General features: G+C 39.4%; 1 non-coding gene across 1 annotated transcript; it reads right to left on the bottom strand.

Annotated features, from left to right (window-relative positions):
* Window positions 1-5,533: 5,533 nt before the first annotated feature.
* Window positions 5,534-5,637, bottom strand: LOC112836305 (small nucleolar RNA U13). Its single transcript, XR_003211453.1, has one exon. It is a non-coding gene; the product is annotated as a small nucleolar RNA U13 (small nucleolar RNA).
* Window positions 5,638-19,584: the final 13,947 nt, after the last annotated feature.

Here is a 19,584-nt window from a genome sequence, read left to right as displayed (position 1 = left end):
ATTTCTAGGCTCTTAACTTCTGATGCCTTTGTCATTCAGGGACCATCATAATACCTTTGTGGTACAAACCAAAAAACCTTGGAGTCTCCTTCCTCTTCATAATATGTTTCTATTCAAAGGATAATCATTGACTACAACCTTCTATATTAATTTTCTGTTACACTTCAAGAAAGAAATCTACTCCCTCTATTCCCACATTATTTCATCTTGAGGAGGAGACTTCAGAGAAATATGGCCTTTGAGTCTTGATGAAAAGGACCTTATCTGTTACTGTAAACAACAAACGCTAAATCTAGAGTTGATTCTTAGAACCACTTCTCTCAAGTAAAGAAATTTAAGTCACTGTTAAATTACTGGAAAACTTACTAACCAGAATCTACAACATCAGGAAGATAGAGCTGCAACCTAAGACTTTCAGATCAATAAAATGACTGCATGAAATAGATAGCTTCCAGCCAAGGCTCATGAAATTAAATCTGATGACTGGATGTACAGAGTGCCATCCTTCAGTCGTCATGCTTTTGTTCTTCAATTGCCAAGCCATTTTATTTCCTCCTGGTTGCCTTAAGGTTTTGGATTGTTAACTATGATATCTATGGGATCCCTATGCTCAGTAATGCTTCTTGTAGTCCTAGTCACTGCTTGGTAAAAGTCTAATGCTTAACTATATTTTCCTTATGATTTGGCTAAAACACAAAATCAAGCCAACTCTTGAATTTATATTTGCTTTCCTTTGGGTGCCACTCATTTTCATTTATCTTAGTTCCTTTTAATAAATCAGTTAACGTCCCGGGTAATTGAATTCAATCACTAAGTGACTTTTTTTGAGAATAGCACAACAGGTTAAACAGCCAGAAATCCCTTATCATATTCCCCTCCAAAGACACAATACTTGAGGACTGTGTAATAAACAATTTGGCTAGCCTTTGGCCTTAGTTCCTAGAAGATAATCTCTAAACCTTTTAATTTCCTGAGTGATAGAGCATCTTTGTTATGGTGGACCCCTCAGACCACACCTGATAGCTGAGGTGACTCAGATGGGGGGATGGCCATGCCAGAAAGACCAACCATGTGATTACAGGATTGAGGGGTTGAGTCAGGTGGTAACATCTTGACCTCTGGGAAAGAAAGGAAGCCTGGACTGAGCTCAACCACACAGGTAATGATTCAATCAGCCATGCCTATGTAATACAACTTCAATAGAAACTTTGGACCCTGAAGTTCAGATGAAGTTCCCTGGTTAGCAATACTCTGAGTATTTTCACACTTTAATGCTGAGAGGGTAACATATCCCTGAGAATGATGGAAGCTTCATACTTGAAATTCTCCCAGGTTTCACCCTATGCATCTCTTCTCTTTTATAGCCGTTTGCCAAAACAAAATTATGCAATCATAAGTATTAGTGAGGACTATTAGTATGTTCTGTGAGTCTCCCACAGATAATTAGGAAATTATCAAACCCGAAGGTAGTCATGGGACCCCCTCAACTTGTAGCCAACTGGTGAGAAGTGAGAGTCACCCTGGAGACCACCAATCCTGTGGCTGGTATCTGAAGTGAAGGCAGCTTGTGAAGAACTGTGCTCTCAAAATTTGCATGTTGACAAACTCGCTGTAGGAAACTTTTGTAGGAGCTAGCCTTTGCAACCAATAGAAATAGAGCTTGAGGAGTATTCCAAAAGAGATGGAGGACATTTAAAGACTGTTCCACTCTTACAGATCTTACAAAAAGGCAACTGGTGGACTGATGGCAACCAGCAGATTGGACAGAGATGTTATCTTTGTTCATTGATGCCTGCTTTCAGGATAGGCCCTGTATCACCCAGGACTTACTTTAGCTCACAGATTCCCCTATTATTTAAATAATTTAACTCAACAAGGAGCAAAACTGGTCTGTGATTTGAGTTCAAAACTGAAAACTGAAGCGAATTTTTTTTGGACTGCCTTCTTCTATACCCAAAACTTTTCATTTTATGCTTTCCAAAACACCTAAAAAATAGGAGTAATCCTACATGCTATGGTTCAGAAAGTAGTAAAACTAAATAATCTGTCTAAGGCCATGGAACTTCTCCCCTAAGACTTTCATGAAATTAGGTAGATGATAGCTCAGAACAGAGTCATTAGACATAATATTCTCTTCTTAAAGGAGACCATGTACTGTGTGAGGGAAATAGTATTGTACTTACATTTTTGCAGATTTCTTTGGGGTCTTTTATATCACTAAAAAGATCCAAAAAACAAATAAAGTATCATGAAATGAAATAATTTATATAATACCCAATATCTGGTTCTGTGCGCTCTTTATAGTTGCAATGGAATCTGTTTTCTTAATTTAGTTTGGATATGTTTACCCAAATCAGATTGGCATCGGTTTGTGCTGCAATGTACAAATGGAGAACTCCAGAATCTTAAATGCTGCTGTGCAGTCATTGTGCATCCTGACGATCTTCTACCAAGAAGAACAAGAAAAGTTGACACTCATGGAGGTTGGAATGACTACCCTCAGGAAACACACTCAACCACATCCTCAAACATGGTGTAGATCTGGATTGATGGTGTCCCCAAATGATAAATGGTCTTGCCAATTAGTCTGCAGAATGATAAAAGGGGAAACTGGGAATTTAATCTAACATAAATTCTCAAGTCCCTGTGTTAAAATAATAACAAAGCAAAATATTTGCTGCTGGTTGGAGAATATAATGCGAATTGACTAAAAAGCTTACTTATCAAAACTGCTAGCCCATCAAGACTCACTTTAAGGGGAACCTGGGTGGCTCAGTTCGTTAATCATCTGCCTTTGGCTTAGGTCATGATCTCAGGGTCAGGGGATGGAGCTGTGTCTGGCTCCCTGCTCAGCGGGGAGTCTGCTTCTCCCTCTCCCCTTCCGCCTCCCCTCCATGCCCTGTGGGGGGGGGGGCCTGCTGTCTCCTCTCAAGTAAATAAATAAAATCTTTAAAAAAAACCCTCATTTTAAGATTCTTGTTCCACTGAGCCCACTAATCCAAAACTGTTATATCATAAATTCTGCTCATTCCCTTGCAAGACCTGCCTTAAAACCATCTAGCCCAGGCCCTAAGTGTCTTTTTTACCTTTCCCTATTTTCCTCATTTTGAGGCACTCCTTAGACTCTTTCATGATGTTTTCCCTTAAACAAAAGTAAATTTAGTTTTTTTGATTAACAGGTTGTGTGTGTGTGTGTATGTGTGTGTGTGTGTGTGTGTGTGTTAGAGGAAGCCAACCCTTGATACCGGCAATAAACAAGTAAGTAAAAAAATATACTGCATGCCAGATAGGCTTAAGTGCTATGAAAAAAAAAAAAAAAAGCCAAGGAAGTGAGAAGGGAAGTACATGTAGATGCTGTTATTCCAATTTTAGATTAGGTAATCAAGGAAGGCCTGCCTGATGGATGACATTTGATCAAAGACCTGTAGGTGGTGAGAGAGCAAGCATACAGCTGTTTAGGGAAAGAGCATTCCAGAAAGAAGGAATAGCAATTGCAAAGAGTGTAAAGCAGGAGCTTGCCTGGCATGTTGAAGGAAGGACAAGGAAGCCAGTATAGCTAAAGCAGAGAGTGAACAGGGATGCCGGGGTGGCTCAGTCAGCTGAGTGTCTGCTTTCGGCTCAGGTCATGATCTCACAGTCCTGGGATCGAGCCCCAAGTTGGGCTCCCTGCTCAGTGGGGAGTCTGCGTCTCCCTCTCCTGCTGCCCCTTCACCTCCACTCAAGCTCAAGTGCTCTCTCCCTCTCAAATAAATAAAAAAAAAAAGAAGAAGAAGAAGAGAGTAAACAGCAGAGAGGTGGGATATGTGAATAAAAGGCAACAGGAGGGAAATAGGTTGTATAGGACCTTTTCTCTAAATGAGATGGGAAACCATTCAGGGGGAACTTTAAAATTCACTTATCAAAGAGGTACATGAAATGTATAGATTACTTAGGGGATAATTGACATTTTTATGATATTGAGTCTTCCCATCCAGGAAGATGTCGTATCTCTCCATTTATCCTAGACTCTCTTTTATGTACTTCAATAAACCTTAATAGTTCTTGTCCTGTGAATCTTCTAAACTCTTATCAAGTTTATTACTTGGGTTTTAAAGGTTTATTTTTGTTTGGCTTGGTTTTTCACTGTTATAAATGGGATTTCCCCCCCATTACATCCTCTAACTCTACCACCTCTCAATCATGACTTTCACTCTAAATTCAGTCACTATCCTGACCTCTATCAAACAGGTTAGTTTTGCCTATTTTATAAATATATTGTATTTATATATTATATTTTATATTCAAGTGATTAATATATTCATGATTATATTTATATGATATATGATTTGTATGATATATAATTATCATCATATGAATATATAAATATAATATATAGAGAAAAACCATTAACTTTTAATATATTCCTCTTATAGTTACCTTAAGGTAGTTCAAAATTAATGCTAATATCCATTTAGTTCATTCTCTTGGAATATTTTGGTAATAATTATATTGCCTCTGAATAATGGCAATTTTTTATTTTTTTTATTTTTTTATTTTTTTAAAGATTTTATTTATTTATTCATGAGAGAGAGAGAGAGAGAGGCAGAGGGAGAAGCAGGCTCCCAAGGAGCAGGGAGCTCAATGCGGGACTCGATCCCAGGACCCCGGGATCATGACCTGAGCCAAAGGCAGACGCTCAACCATCTGAGCCACCCAGGCGCCCAATGGCAATTTTTTAAAACTCAGCTCTGTACCCAGTGTGGGGCTTGAACTCACAACCCTAAAATCAAGAGTCATCTGCTCTACCAGCTAAGCCAGCCAGGCATCCCAGACAGTTTTTTCTCTTCAGTCTTGGCAGTTATAACTCACTTGTGTTACCTAGTTTGCTACATTGGATAGAATTCTCAGAAAATTTCTTTTTTTTTAATTTTTTTAAAAGATTTTATTTATTTATTTGACAGAGAGAGACACAGCGAGAGAGGCAACACAAGCAGGGGGAGTGGGGGAGGGAGAAGCAGGCTTCCCACAGAGCAGGGAGCCCGATGCGGGGCTCGATCAAAGGACCCTGGGATCATGACCTGAGCCGAAGGCAAGCGCTTAACGACTGAGCCACCCAGGCGCCCCAAATTCTCAGAAAATTTCTGAATAAAAGGGGCAACAACATTTATATTATTTGTGACATTAATGTGAAATAATTCTCTTTTTTTAAGATTTTATTTATTTGAGGGGGGAGAATACAAGCAGGAGGAGAGGCAAAGGGAGAAGCGGACTCCCCCTTGAGCGGGGAGTCCGATGTGGGGTTTGATCCCAGGGCTCTGAGATCATGACCTGAGCTGAAGGCAGACGCTTAACCGACTGAGCCACTCAGGGGCCCCTAATGTGAAATAATTCTTAGATTTACTTCCTTTAAATATAATTTTGACTGATTATGTATTAGAAATTATTTTTACCTTAAGAAATTATCTTTCTCTTACTAATTTCCTATTTTTTAAAACCAAAAGCCTATTTTTGCATTGGTAGTGAGCAATATAAGTGGTTTTTGTTTTTTTTTTCATGTCAGACAGGTAAAGTGCCAATGTCACAACAAGGTTTGAGGGAGGCAAAAGTCACACAACAGCGTGAACCCTGAATCATCATGCTTATGAACTACAAAAGGATTTGTAGCAGTATATTAAACAAGCAAAATGGTGAGCTATAATAAAAATGCACCTATATGTTGTTTCTCATGGTCCCTTTAAAATGTATTCAGTGGGCAAGGTCTATTTCATCCTCCTGAATAAAACTCAAGTTTGACTTCTCTGATCTCTCTTAGATAATTGGAAGTCCAGACATCATCATAAGAGGCCAGTCTATTTTCAATTCAGTAATTAGAATGTCTTATCCAATATATGAATCAATCTATATTAACACTTTAATCTGCATGCAAAGGTTAAGATTTCCCCACTCACACACCTTTAGGTAGGGCCTGGTTTCAGGTGGGATGCTTGCTTTTACAGAAAACATAGTGAACTTCTTTTCTCATTTACTACTTAGGGGAAGGAGGTGAAAAGGGGGCAGACAATTTATACTTAACTTCTATCATAAAATGATCTCATATGCTTTGGGTCTAGGAAATTTGTGTTTGTAATTTTTTTAATTAAAATATTACACATAATACACCTCAGTGGAATTTTACAAAATGAGAACATCCATGTATCTAGCTCCCAGATCAAAAAACTCAATATTACCAGACCCCAGAACTCTCCCTTACACCACCTCTTAATCACTATGCTTACCTCTATCAATATAGGTTAGTTTTGCCTATTTTTTTTTTTACCTTTCCACAAATGGAATTATACGGAATATACTATTTTGTATCTGGTTTCTTTCACTCAATGTGTGAGATTTATCCTTGTGATTAAATGATTCAGCAAGCCATTCTTTAATGTATTGCTGGATAATACTCTATTGTATGAATATAACACATTTATCCATTCCACTGTTGATAGACATTTAGAAAGCTTTCAGTTTGGGCTAATATGAAAAATTCTGCTATGAACATCTTGTACATGTCTTTGATGTATATACGTATACATTTCTGTCAAACTAATTATGGGAGGTAGGATTGGAATTGCTGGGTCCAAAGGTTCAGTAAATGTTTAAAGCTGTCTTCTTCTGTGTTGAAGACTTTTGTGGATTCTTCTGAGGCTCCTTGCTGGTATTCTCCACCTACTACTCCTATGACATGGGCAAAAGAATTTCTGTCTCCTGCTCTCCATCTTCTGATTTTCCAATGGTACTCCACATCATCTCTTTCTTGGAAGCTCATTACCCTTTGCATGAGTCTTCTTTATTCTTTTTTTAATATTTTATTTATTTATTTGAGAGAGAGAGCATGCACACAAGCAGGGGGTAGCGGCAGAGAGAGAAGGAAGAGAAGCAAGTAACCCATCAAGCAGGGAGCCTGATGCGGGGCTCGATCCCAGGACCCCAGGATCATGACCTGAGCCAAAGGCAGATACTTAACTGACTGAGCCACCCAGCATTCCTGCATCCGTCTTCTTGGTCAGAAGTCAACAAGGCTCCAGTCTGCCCTACCCTCCATGTTCCCCCCACCACTGGAGATGTATATCAAGTTCCCCAAGAGGTCTTCTTAAACCCTTGACTGGAGAGTTGGGAGGAACTTTTTACCTCTGTTGCTTGGTGATCTGGGACACAAAATATATCATAAATTTTCTCGAAAGAAATCTCTTCAAAATTGTCCTTGAATCCCCCCACATCTGAATATTTTTAATGTCCTTAGAGTTGGTATGGGGTCCAAGATGGGTTACTATTCTTTTGAAAATCTGCATATTGGTCTGTCTCATGACTCATTTTGTTTTTGTTTTTGTTTTTTTTCCTTGTACGTACAAGTTTTTTATTGGCCATCAGTCCACATCACTATGTGCGTTGGAAAACAACCTCAAGGGGAAGGACTTTTAATAATGTTGCTTATTATTCTTGTAAATGTTTACAATTAATTTTGTCAGGGGTGCCTGGCTGCCTCAGTTGGTAGTGCATGCAACTCTTGATCTCAGGATTGAGGGTTTGAGCCCCACGTTGTGTGTAGAGATTACCTAAAAACAAAATCTTAAAAAAATTAACTTAATTAAATAAAGAAATAAAATTAATTTTATCAACGGGTGCCAGGCTGGCACAGTAGGTAGAGCGTGCAACTCTGATCTTGGGGTTGTAAGTTCAAGCCCTATGTTGAGTGTAGAGATTACTTAAAAATAATAAAAAAAAAAAACCTTTCAGGGCACCTGGATGGCTCAGTCGTTTAAGTGTCTGCCTACAGCTCAGGTCTTGATCCCAGGGACCCCGGATGGAGCCCCACATCAGACTCTCTGGTCAGGGAGGAGCCTGCTTCTCCCTCTCCCTCTGTCACTACCTCCACTTGTACCGTTCTCTCTCTCACTCCCAAATTAATAAGTAAAATCTTTAAAAAAATAAATAAATAAAAATTTTGAATTAAAAAAAATTTTAAATAAATAAGTAAAATTAATTTTATCAAGTAATTAATAAGAAAGCTTCCCTGTCTTGTGAAAGATGTTGCATTTCTTTTGTTTAATTTGTGGTATTATTTCTTTTTTAGTTGACACACAATATTACATTAGTTTCAGGTATACAACATAATGCTTCAACAAGTTTCTACATTATGCTCTGCTTAGCACAAGTGTAGCTACCCTCTGTCACATACAATGCTATTACAGAAGTATATTCCTTATGCTGTTCCTTTTATTTATTTATTTATGTTTAAAGATTTTATTTATTTATTTGAGAGAGAGAATTAGATAGAGAGAGAGAGCATGAGAGGGGGGAGGGTCCGAGGGAGAAGCAGACTCCCTGCCGAGCAGGGAGCCCGATGTGGGACTCGATCCCAGGACTCCAGGATCATGACCTGAGCCGAAGGCAGTCGCCCAACCAACTGAGCCACCCAGGCACCCCACCTTTTATTTTTTTTAAAGATTAATTAATTTATTTGTTTGAGAGAGAGATAGAATGCATGTGCATGTGGGTGGGGGGCAGGGACAGAGGGAGAGAATCTGCCGCTACTTCCCACCTAGTGCAGAGCTCGACCTCGGGCTCGATCCCACAGCCCATGAGATCATGACCTGAGCCAAAATCAAAGAGTCAGACACTTAACTGACTGAGCCACCCAGGCGCCCCTGTAGTCAACAGAATCTTAAGCTAGATATTTCAAGCAGAAAGATATTTATTATATTTAATGCAAGAGCTTACTGAGTAACCGAGGGGCTGAAGGAAAATTGAGTGTAAGAGACAGTAACCTGGTGGCCTGTAATGAAACATGCGTGCCTCTTGGTTGCCCAACCCTGTGGATACCTCATTCCTTAAAACTGGAGTGGCTCTAGGACTTGTTCTAACCAATAAAATCAGTGAAGTGATACTGCACCAGCTCTGGTCCTAAATCTTTAGGAAGACCTGGCACCATTTGCTCTTGCACTCTGGAGAAACTCTCTGCCTCTAAGAAGTCCTGCTACCCCAGGGGAGAAACCAGTTGCAGAAACTACATGGAGGAGCAGAGGCACAGGACTAAATAGGGAAGACCTGAGGAGGAACCCAGCCAATTGTGAGAACCAAAGCCACAGACGTATGACCCATATTGAACTGTTCCAGCCAGCCTCCAGCTATTTGAGTTACTCTAACTAAGGCACCAGACAAGTAAGTGAAGAAGCCGTCTTGGATGGCTCAGCCCCTGCAGGCACCACATGGAGCAATTATGAAGTATTCCCTCTGTGGCCTGTTCAAATTTTTTGACTCACAGAATTAGGAGAAATAGTAACATAGTTGCTCTCTGAAGGCCCTACGTTTTGGAAGTAGTGTGTTACACAGCAATAAATAACTAGAAAAAGCTCCCAAACTCCCAGGGGGGGAAAAAAAAACCTTCCAAAGTCGTGTGTGTTATTCTTATATTCTGCCCACACCCCACCCCATTTCTCATCATAACTCCTATAAAAATTAAGAGCAAGTGGCAGGGTCACCTGGGTGCTAAATCGGTTAAGCGTCTGCCTTTGGCTCAGGTCATGATCCCAGGGTCCTGGGATCTAGCCCCACATCGGGCTCCTTGCTCAGCGGGGAGTCTGCTTCTCCCTCTCCCTCTCCCTCTGTCCCTCCAGCTTGTGCTGTCTCTCTCTCTCTGTCAAATAAATAAATAAAATCTTAAAAAAAAAAAGAGCAAATATCAGAAGCAAGCTGCAAGAGCTCTTAGAAGGAGCAGACGCAGGTAGTTCTGCAAAAGGGTGCAGATTTGGGCAAAGTTATAAGGTTCTTTACAGGCTCCAGAACAGCCAAACCTTTCCTTCACCTTCTTCAGGTAGTTTATTTTGTCTCTGGTTTTATTTTATTTTTATTTTATCTTATTTCATTTTGTCTCTGGTTTTAGAAATCATCCCAAGTTTGTACTTACTTCCATTTTTCAAAGCAGACTTATTGAGATTTATTTCACATGCCATCAAATTAGCCCATTGGAGGTACAATTAAATTGGTCTCTCTGTTTGTTTGTAAATTTATAGAGTTGGGCAACCAAAATCACAATCTGATCTGCTCCTCATTTCTGTAGATTTACCATTTATTGACATTTCACATAAATGGAATCATACCATATCCACTTTTAAAAAGAAAAAGGATCTGTATTTGTTTTTACATAAATAATGTATGCTTGTTCTTAAAACTTCAAAAAAAAAAAGGTTAAAAAAATATTAAAAAAAAAAATTCTAACCCCACTACCAGGAGCTAATGACTGTTAACATATGGGTATACGTAAAAAAGAGAGAGTAAAGTTGAAGCCTTTAATTGTGGCCTACAGGCCCTGCATGATCTGGAGTCTTTCAACATCAGCAAATGCCTTGTTCCCATCCATCTATGTACACTCCGGCCAAACAGGTTTTATTTCAGTTTCAAGAATACACTAAGCTCTGTGCACAGGCTATTTATCTTGCCTGGAATGCTTCCTTCACCCTTGGAATTGAGTCGCTCTTTCTCCTCCTTTAAGGAACTGTTTAGACCTTATCTCTACAGAAAGGTCATCCCTGATTACCTTGCCTAAATTAGTCCCAAACTCAACTTCCCTTTCATATGTTCTCTTCATACCACCTGATTCGATCTGAAGTTTATTCATTTGTCTGTTTTTATTTTTGTTTATTTATCTCCTCCATTTGATTGTAAATTTCATTAGGGCAGAATGGCCAACATCAAATATGTTTAGTGCTATATCCCGAACACCTCTCACCAAACAAATTAGGTATTAGTGGAATGAATGAATCAAATAAAGCCCATTATCCTCTCTTTGCCTCAGTTTCCTTATCAAAAATGGGAAAAAAATTGTACATTCCTCACAGGAATTTTGTGAGCACATAGCAAGCACTCAGTAATTTTTATTTTTTATTTTTTTAATATTTTTTAAAGATTTTATTTATTTATTTGAGAGAGAGAGAATGAGAGATAGAGAGCACGAGAGGGAAGAAGGTCAGAGGGAGAAGCAGACTCCCTGCCGAGCGGGGAGCCCGATGCGGGACTCGATCCGGGGACTCCAGGATCATGACCTGAGCCGAAGGCAGTCGCTTAACCAACTGAGCCACCCAGGCGCCCCGCACTCAGTAATTTTTAAAATTATTATTATCATCATCATTTTGAAATCTTTTGGGAAGATTTCTTTTTAAGATTTTACTTATTTATTTGACAGAGAGAGAGCACAAGCAGGGGGAGCTGCAGGCAGAGGGAGAGGGAGGAACAGGTCCCCCGCTGAGCAGGGAGCCGGACGTGGGGCTCGATCCCAGGACCCTGAGATCATGACCTGAGCCGAAGGCAGATGCTTAACTGACCGAGCCACCCAGGTGCCCCTGGGAGGACTTTTTTGATTGCTTTATTCCCTCTGGAATTTTCCATTTTTATTTTGGTTTTTCAATTTTCTTCTCTTCAAATGTCCTATTTCTTTGGGTTGTTTAATCCTACCCTTTTATGTAGCTGGTGTAGGAAGAAGGCCTTGAGTCTTATCCTCCCATCCTCTACACTGTCTAGAAGACCAAGGAGAATACAGAGTGGGGCCCAAGACAAAGAAGATAGGGTGAGTGTAGATGTCCAGAACTGTAGCTCTATGCCTTCAAGAGAAATGCTTGTTTTTCCTTATCACTCTTTTTCCTGGCTTTATCTTTCTGAGCCTATTCTCAACTGTAGAGAAAAGTTTTCATGGCCCTTAGGAATGGCCAAGTTTAGGCTGTTTGTAGTGAGGTTTGAGGCTATAGGGATTTAAAAACATAAGATCCCTTGAGATTCAACCCAGCACAATAAATCCAAGAGTTACACCTTAGAGATCAAAGACACGATTCCTTAGCAAAGAACAATGTGCATTATCTGAGCTGTTCTCTATACATATCTCTTCAAGACTTCCGGAGGTAGACCACTAACCAAGGTCACAATGCTACGGCTCACTCTCTCTTTCCATCAAGGACATGACTAACACATAGAGTTGTGATGTGTCTCTCTATCCCAATGACCCTACTCTCCTACAAGTAAATTAGGACAAGAAATGTTTATATTAGGATCAGGAAAAGTGTTCTGGAAATGGTGGTGATGGTTGCAACACAATGTAAATGTAAAAGTACTGAAATGTCACTAAACTGCACACTTAAAAATGGTTAAAATTGTAAATTTTATGTTATATTTTACCACAATAAAAAAGTGTTCTTTTTAATGCAGCTACCCTAGTTTTCGTAAAGTATCTTGAAATAGAAAAAAAAAAATCCTTTGAAAGATTTACGGTTCCATATCAAGAGTAAACTAGAACAGGATCTAAAGATAAAATTTCACAGTATCTTTTTCCTCCTTTTTGTTCTACCTTAACCAGGAGGCATGAAGTACCAATGGGTAAAAGACACTAAATTGGGGCGCCTGGGTGGCTCAGTTGGTTGAGCGACTGCCTTCGGCTCAGGTCATGATACTGGAGTCCCGGGGTTGAGTCCCGCATCGGGTTCCCTGTTCAGCAGGGAGTCTGCTTCTCCCTCTGACCCTCCCCCCTCTCATGTTCTCTCTCTCTATCTCATTCTCTCTCTCAAATAAATAAATAAATAAATCTTTTTAAAAAAAGACACTAAATTGAATTTTAGAGGCTGGACCAAATCTAAGCTGGATTGATGAGATTAGACTGAATGAGAAGTTGAGTTTTGCATACTCCAGAACAAATTCTACGTCTTAACGTTTCCCTTACCTAAAATGTTAGCAAAGAAAACACATGACAGTTTGTCAACTTTGCTTCTGCAGAACATTTATAACCATTTCCTCAGTCCTGAAGCTATTTGGACAGTTGTACCTTATTATGTGTAAATCCACACTTGAACTTCATAATGAGCGGGGTCATATTTCCCTTACCTATTCATAAACACTAATGTGAAATTATAAGTACAGTCTAGTTTATGGTATTTAATTTTTATACAAAGAAGAAATGTATAACTTCATTAAAAAGACAAAATTTTCTACATCTGCATTGTCTTCAAAAACCCTTTCTGGCATTCACTGGTGATGATGTTGCATGTGGATAAAATGTCCTAAAACCACGACCAGCGTATTGCTTGCTCATGCCATCAAGTGACAAATTTTATGATGTGAAAACTAAGCTTGAGTGAATGTATGCAACACTAAATAATTCTGAACGTCAGAAGTTCATGTCACCGAAACAGTGCAGAAAAGAAAAATCGTTTCCAAATAGTCAGTGGAATAAAATTACAGCCTAGTTTTCCTCGTTCTGTATTTATATTTTCACAATCAGTGTTTCTTCAATTTTTATGTGGTTTAAATTATTATTACATCTTCCTTTACAAACAGTTGTACATAGCTTTTTTCAATACTGTTTAATTTGATATTGCTTAAATTCTGTGTATTTAATTTGATTCTACTATTCGCAGCTAACTTATAATAGAAATACTGCAATATTATGAGGATTTAGAAATTTTATAAGAAGTTCCTTGATTGGAAAAGGTAAATAAAGGGCCTATAGGCGGGCAGAATTCAATTCCCTTCTCTGAACTCTGAAAGCTATTTATTTGTTGCTTTATGTTGGTATATTTTACTCCTTCTCTTGTTATATAGATATTTTTGTTCCTTGAACTCCTATGGAGGGTTAGATAGTATCTGAGATGTTCAATAAATATCTGCAGTTGAATATATATTGGTTAGTTAAAACAAAAATGGGAGAACTACATCACCCAAAGATAAATTACTACCTAGAAGAAACATGCTTAGGCAGGAGAGAAGCAGCTAGATATACTAGAGAACACATAAGGATTGTAGCCAGAACAGAGGAACAGGAGAGGAAGCCAACAGAAATATAAGAACCAAAACAAAGTCAAAAGACAAGACTGCCTGGGCAGCATGATATAGCCTAAATCAAAGAAGGGACTCCTTTTTCCTCCTAGGAGATAGGTCCCAGGGCAGCGGAAAAACTAGCTTGCACAGTAAGATCACTGAGGACAACACATGATTTAAGAATTGGCTAGGACAAAACGGACAAAAGAAATAGCCTAAGACAGAGTCCTACCCCTCCAGGCATTTCAATCGTTTTGAATCCCTATGTGATGAGATTCAACTTCCATTTGTATAGTTTACTTAGTGTGATGGTTTGTTCTGTGCCAGCTTGAATAAGCTGGATCACATTTCCCAAAATCCTCTTCCCTGAAAGATTCCAAATTAGAGTTGGTCAGAAGAATTTCAGAGAGATTTGGAAGGTAGAAGTGAAGCGGCAGCCATTACTCTGCAGGTCCTTGTGGTTAGATGCTGGTAGAGACAGATGTAGAGGACCAGCAGGTTTCAGCTTGTCTTCATTGTCCTCCAATCCATACCTGGCTCTTCCCAACTTTTGACGCTGTTGACCAACAGTGGCCCCAGGCCCTACAGCAGATGCTCGGCAGCTGATCCACAGGGGTGCTAGCTGAATGGAGGCACAACTTCCCAGAGATCTCTCCATAAACCTTCCCTGGTCAGTCCTATTTTCACAGCTGGACATGTTTGGTTGCTTAGATTGACTCCTTAGTTCCTACCCCTCTCATCTTCTAATGTGTTTCTTGGACCTTCGCTTCTCCTGTTCCTGCCACGATTGTGAAAGAGCTACTTCCTGTAAAAAAGAAAAAGAAAAAAGAAACTCTCCTCTCATAACTCATAGTGGTCCTGCCTCCCTGACTAAAAAATTATTAATTTCAGAAGAAACTGAGCTGACTAAATAATTCTCAAATAATTGTGTTAAGTTTAAAGTCCCCATTTAAGAGTTTTCTTTGTTGTTTGTAGTAGAAATGCATGAAATTGGGGGGACCTTACATTCATCTAGTGTGAAGTATGAAATGACTAACTCTGACTGGATCTCTGATCTCAAATATCTTCAAACTAATTAGGGAGAGATATTTACCTAAATGTATTATATAGGTATATATGGATACATATGGCAGATATCATTGTTTGGCTAACTGAATTCCTATTGACAACCCTTTCCTCACTTGCACTTTCCAGCTAGGAGTGGCTATGTAACAGAATATTGTCCCATGAGATAAAATGAGAAGCCTGCTCAATGTGACTTTTGGAAGAACTTTCTGTTTCCTTTTCCTTTTTCTTTTTTAAAGATTTTATTTATTTATTTGAGAGAGAGTACAAGTGGGGCAGGGAGGAGCTGAGGGAGAGGGAGAAGCAGGCTCCCCCCTGAGCAGGGCGCCTGCCTTGGGCTTGATCCTAGGACCCTGGGACCGTGACCCGAGCTGAAGGCAAATGCTTAACTTAACCATCCAAGCCACCCAGGTACCCCACAACTTTTGCTTTCTAAATAAAAAGAGATGGACTTGCATACCCTATCCTTTCATTCTATGCCCCTTTTTTTCCCTACCTAAAGTTCAGATGTGGTTCCCAGAAGAGCAGTCATCTGCTTACAAGCAGACAAGCCAGCATGAGGAAAAGGTCAAGTAAATTGAAGAGACACTGGCCCCAAAGTAATCAAGCTGCAATGCCAGCATCTATCTCTTAATTTCTTTTGCATAAGCCACTACAGCAGAATTTTCTGTTGATTAGAGCTGAAGGCATTTTCTTCATTAATTTTAAAAATGAGTACTACAGAAAGTAGTGTATATAGGATTTCAGAATAGGGTGATGAGGCCAGGAAGAGACCTAAGAAGAGTAACTAGATCTGGACTTTAAAGAGAAGAAAAAAAATTAATAAGCAGAGAATGATTGAAGGGCATTTCTGAGGAAGATGATGGTATAAAGAAAGGCACAGGGAGAAAAGCATGAAACATAAACCAATATCTTAATTCACGCATGAGCTAATGAAATTTCTATACTGGAGTGGTGCATTGAGAAAATAAAGAAGAAAAAGTTACTAGGATAATGTAGTGACAGGAAATATTTACTAAAGGCCTGCTTTGTGGCAGGCACTGTATCCTTAGGACACAGTCATGAATAAAACCAAGCCCCTGCTCTCTTGGAGTTCAATTCCACTGGAGATGAAGGTTAAGTTGTGAGTGATGAAGTAGAGGCAAACTATTTTTAATAAACGATTTTCTACCCATGAACTTGGTGATAAAGGGAAAGAGAAAAATAGGTCCACTGGTCACTGTAAATAAAACAAACATAAGAAGTCTCTGGGGACGTCTGGGTGGCTCAGTAGTTGGGTGTCTGCCTTTGGCTCAGGTCATGATCCCAGGGTCCTGGGATTGAGCCCCACATCAGGTTCCCTGCTCCGCGGGAAGCCTGCTTCTCCCTCTTCCACTCCCCCTGCTTGTGTTCCCTCTCTCGCTGTGTCTCTCTGTGTCAAATAAATAACTAAAATCTTTAAAAAAAAGTTGATAAAGAAAATACAGCAAAAACATAGCAATTCTCAAAGCATATATATATCAAACAACAGAGCTATAAAATACATATAGTAGAAACTGATATAACTGAAAGGAGAAATTAATAAATCTACAACCATAGTTGGAGACTTCGGTATCTTCCTGTCAACAATTGATAGGACAAATAAACAGAAAATAATGAAGAATATACAAGAACTCAATGACATCAACCAACAGGATAGGATATAAATTGACATTTATTGAATTCTACTCAACAAAGCAGAATAGAGGCGACTGGCTGGCTCAGCTGGTGGAGCATGTGACTCTTGGTCTTGGGGTTGTAAATTCGAGCCCCACATAGGGTATAGAGATTATTTAAAAACAAGAAAATCTTGAAAAAAGAAATAGCAGAATACATAGTCATTACAAACATATGAATAGGCCATATCCTGGGCCATAAAACAATCCTCAGAAAATTTAAAAGAACTATGGGGCACCTGGGTGGCTCAGTAGGTTAAGTGTCTGCCTTTGGCTCTGGTTATAATCTCGGGGTCCTGCATCTGGCTCCCTTTTCAGTGACGAGTCTCCTTCTCCCTCTCCCTCTGCCTCTGTCCCCACTCAAGCCCTCTCTCTCTCTTTCTCTCTCTCAAATAAATAAAAAATAAAATCTTTTAAAAATTTTAAAAGAACTAAAATTATATAAACTATTTCTGTCCCCATTTGCAAATAACATGATTATGTAGAAAATCCCAAGAAATTACCAAAAAAACTGAGAGACAAAAACAAAATACCCTCCTAAAATTAATAAATTAGTTCAGCCACGTTTCAAAATACAACATAAACATACAAAAATCAATTCTACACAAAAAATTAAATACTTAGTTGTAAATCTAACAAATCACATATGGGGCTTGTAGGCTAAAAACTACAAAATGCTAATGAAAAAAATTAAAGATTACTTAAATTAGTGAACAGACAAATTGTGTTCATGGATTAGAAGGCTCAACCTAGTAAAGATATCAATTCTCCCCAAAACGATATATAGGTTTAACATAATTCCTATCTGGGGTGCCTGGGTGGCTAAGTTGGTTAAGCATCCAGCTCTCGATTTTGGCTCAGGTCACGATCTCAGGGTTGTGAGATCAGGCTCCACATGGGCTCTGCACTGGGCATGGAGCCTGCTTAAGATTTCTTTCTCCGGGGTGCCTGGGTGGCTCAGTTGGTTGAGTGTTTGCCTTTGACTCAGGTCATGATCCCAGAGTCCTGGGACTGAGCCCCACATCTGATTCTCCCTCTCCCTCTGTCTGCTGCTCCCCCTGCTTGTGCTCTCTCCCTCTCTTTCTCTGTCAAATAAATGAATAAAAATCTTTAAAATAAATAATAAAATAACAAAGTTAAAAAACATTTTCTCTCTGTCCCTCCCCCACCCGCTCTCTCTTTCTCTCTCAAAAAAAAAAAATCCTTATTAAAATCTCAGGAAGATTTTTTTTTTAAGATTTTATTTATTTTTGACAGAGAGACACAGTGAGAGAGGGAACACAAGCAGGGGGAGTGGGAGAGGGAGAAGCAGGCTTCCCGCAGAGCAGGGAGCCCCAATGTGGGGCTTGATCCTAGGACGCTGGGACCAAGACTCAACAGAAAGACATAATGATCAATTGGACAAAACAGACAAGTAAGCTCACACAAGTATGTTAAAATGATTTTTGACTAAGGTAAAAAAGCAATTCAATGAAACAAGGATAGTTTTTCAATAAAGGTGCTGGAGGATTTGGATATCCATAGACAAACAATATGAACCTCCATCTAAACATCATATCTTACCCAAAAATTAACTCAAAACGGATCATAAATTTAAATATGAGATATTAAACTATAAAACTTTAAGAAGAAAACATAGGAGAAAAATCTTCACGACACAGGGCTCGGTGAAGAGTTCTTAGACATGACAACAAAAACGTAATGTATAAAAGAAAAAAGTTGCTAAATTGGATTTCATCAATATTAACAACTTTTAATCTGTGAAAGATCCTGTAAAGAAGATGAAAGGACAAGGTATAGATTGGGAGAAAATATTTGCAAATCACATCTGACAAAGAATTGTTACCTAAAATATAGAAAGAATTGCTCAAAACTCAACGGTAAAAAACTAATCCTATTAGAAAACTGGCAAAGAACATGAAGAGACATTTCACCAAAGAGGATATATAGATGGCAAATAAGCACATGAAAAGATGTTTACTATCATGAATCATTAGGGAAATGAAAATTTAAGACCATGCCTGTTAGAGCAGTAAAAAGAAAAACTAGTGACAATTCCAAATGGTGGTGAAGGTGTGGAAAAACTAGATGTCTCATACATTGTTGGTGGGAATGTAAAATGCACAGCCATTCTGGAAAACAGTTTGGTGATTTTTTTATTTGAGAGAGAGAGTGAGAGATAGAGAGCACGAGAGGGAGGAGGGTCAGAGGGAGAAGCAGACTCCCTGCTGAGCAGGGAGTTCGATGCGGGACTCGATCCCGGGACTCGATCCCGAGACTCGATCCCGGGACTCCAGGATCATGACCTGGGCCGAAGGCAGTCACTTAACCAACTGAGCCACCCAGGCGCCCAGTTTGGCGATTTCTTAAAATCCTAAGTATGCGGGGCGCCTGGGTGGCTCAGTTGGTTAAGCGACTGCCCGTCGGCTCAGGTCATGATCCTGGAGTCCCGGGATCGAGTCCCACATCGGGCTCCCCGCTCGGCGGAGACTCTGCTTCTCCCCCTGACCCCCCTCCCTCTCATGCTCTCTGTCTCTCATTCTCTCTCTCTCAAATAAATAAATAAAATCTTTAAAAAAAAATTAAAAAAAAATCCTAAGTATGCAACTGCAATATGATCAGTAATTGTACTCCTGGGCATGTATCCTAGAGGAATATAAACTTTTATCTACACAAAACATGTACAGGAGTGTTTACAGCAGTTTCAATTGTAATAGCAAAAATCTGGAAACAACCAAAATGTCCCTTCATAGGTAAATGGTCAAACAAACTATGTAAATCCATCCATGGAATCTCCTCAGATATAAAAAGTAATGAACTTTTGATATATAGAAAAATTTAAATGGGGGCGCCTGGGTGGCTCAATAGCTTCAGCGTCTGACTTTGGCTCAGTCATGATTTCAGGGTCCTGGGATTGAGCCCCGCTTTGGGCTCCCTGCTCAGTGGGGAGTGTGCTTCTCCCTCTCCTTCTGCCCCTCCCTCTGCTCATGATCACTCTCTCTCTCAAATA

Source organism: Callorhinus ursinus, unplaced genomic scaffold, assembly GCF_003265705.2.
Source record: "Callorhinus ursinus isolate GAN/ISIS: 27379988/994484 unplaced genomic scaffold, GSC_fseal_2.0 scaffold39, whole genome shotgun sequence".
Taxonomy (NCBI): domain Eukaryota; kingdom Metazoa; phylum Chordata; class Mammalia; order Carnivora; family Otariidae; genus Callorhinus; species Callorhinus ursinus.
The sequence above is the reverse complement of the archived record's forward strand: the minus strand, read 5'-3'. Positions and strand labels throughout refer to the sequence as shown.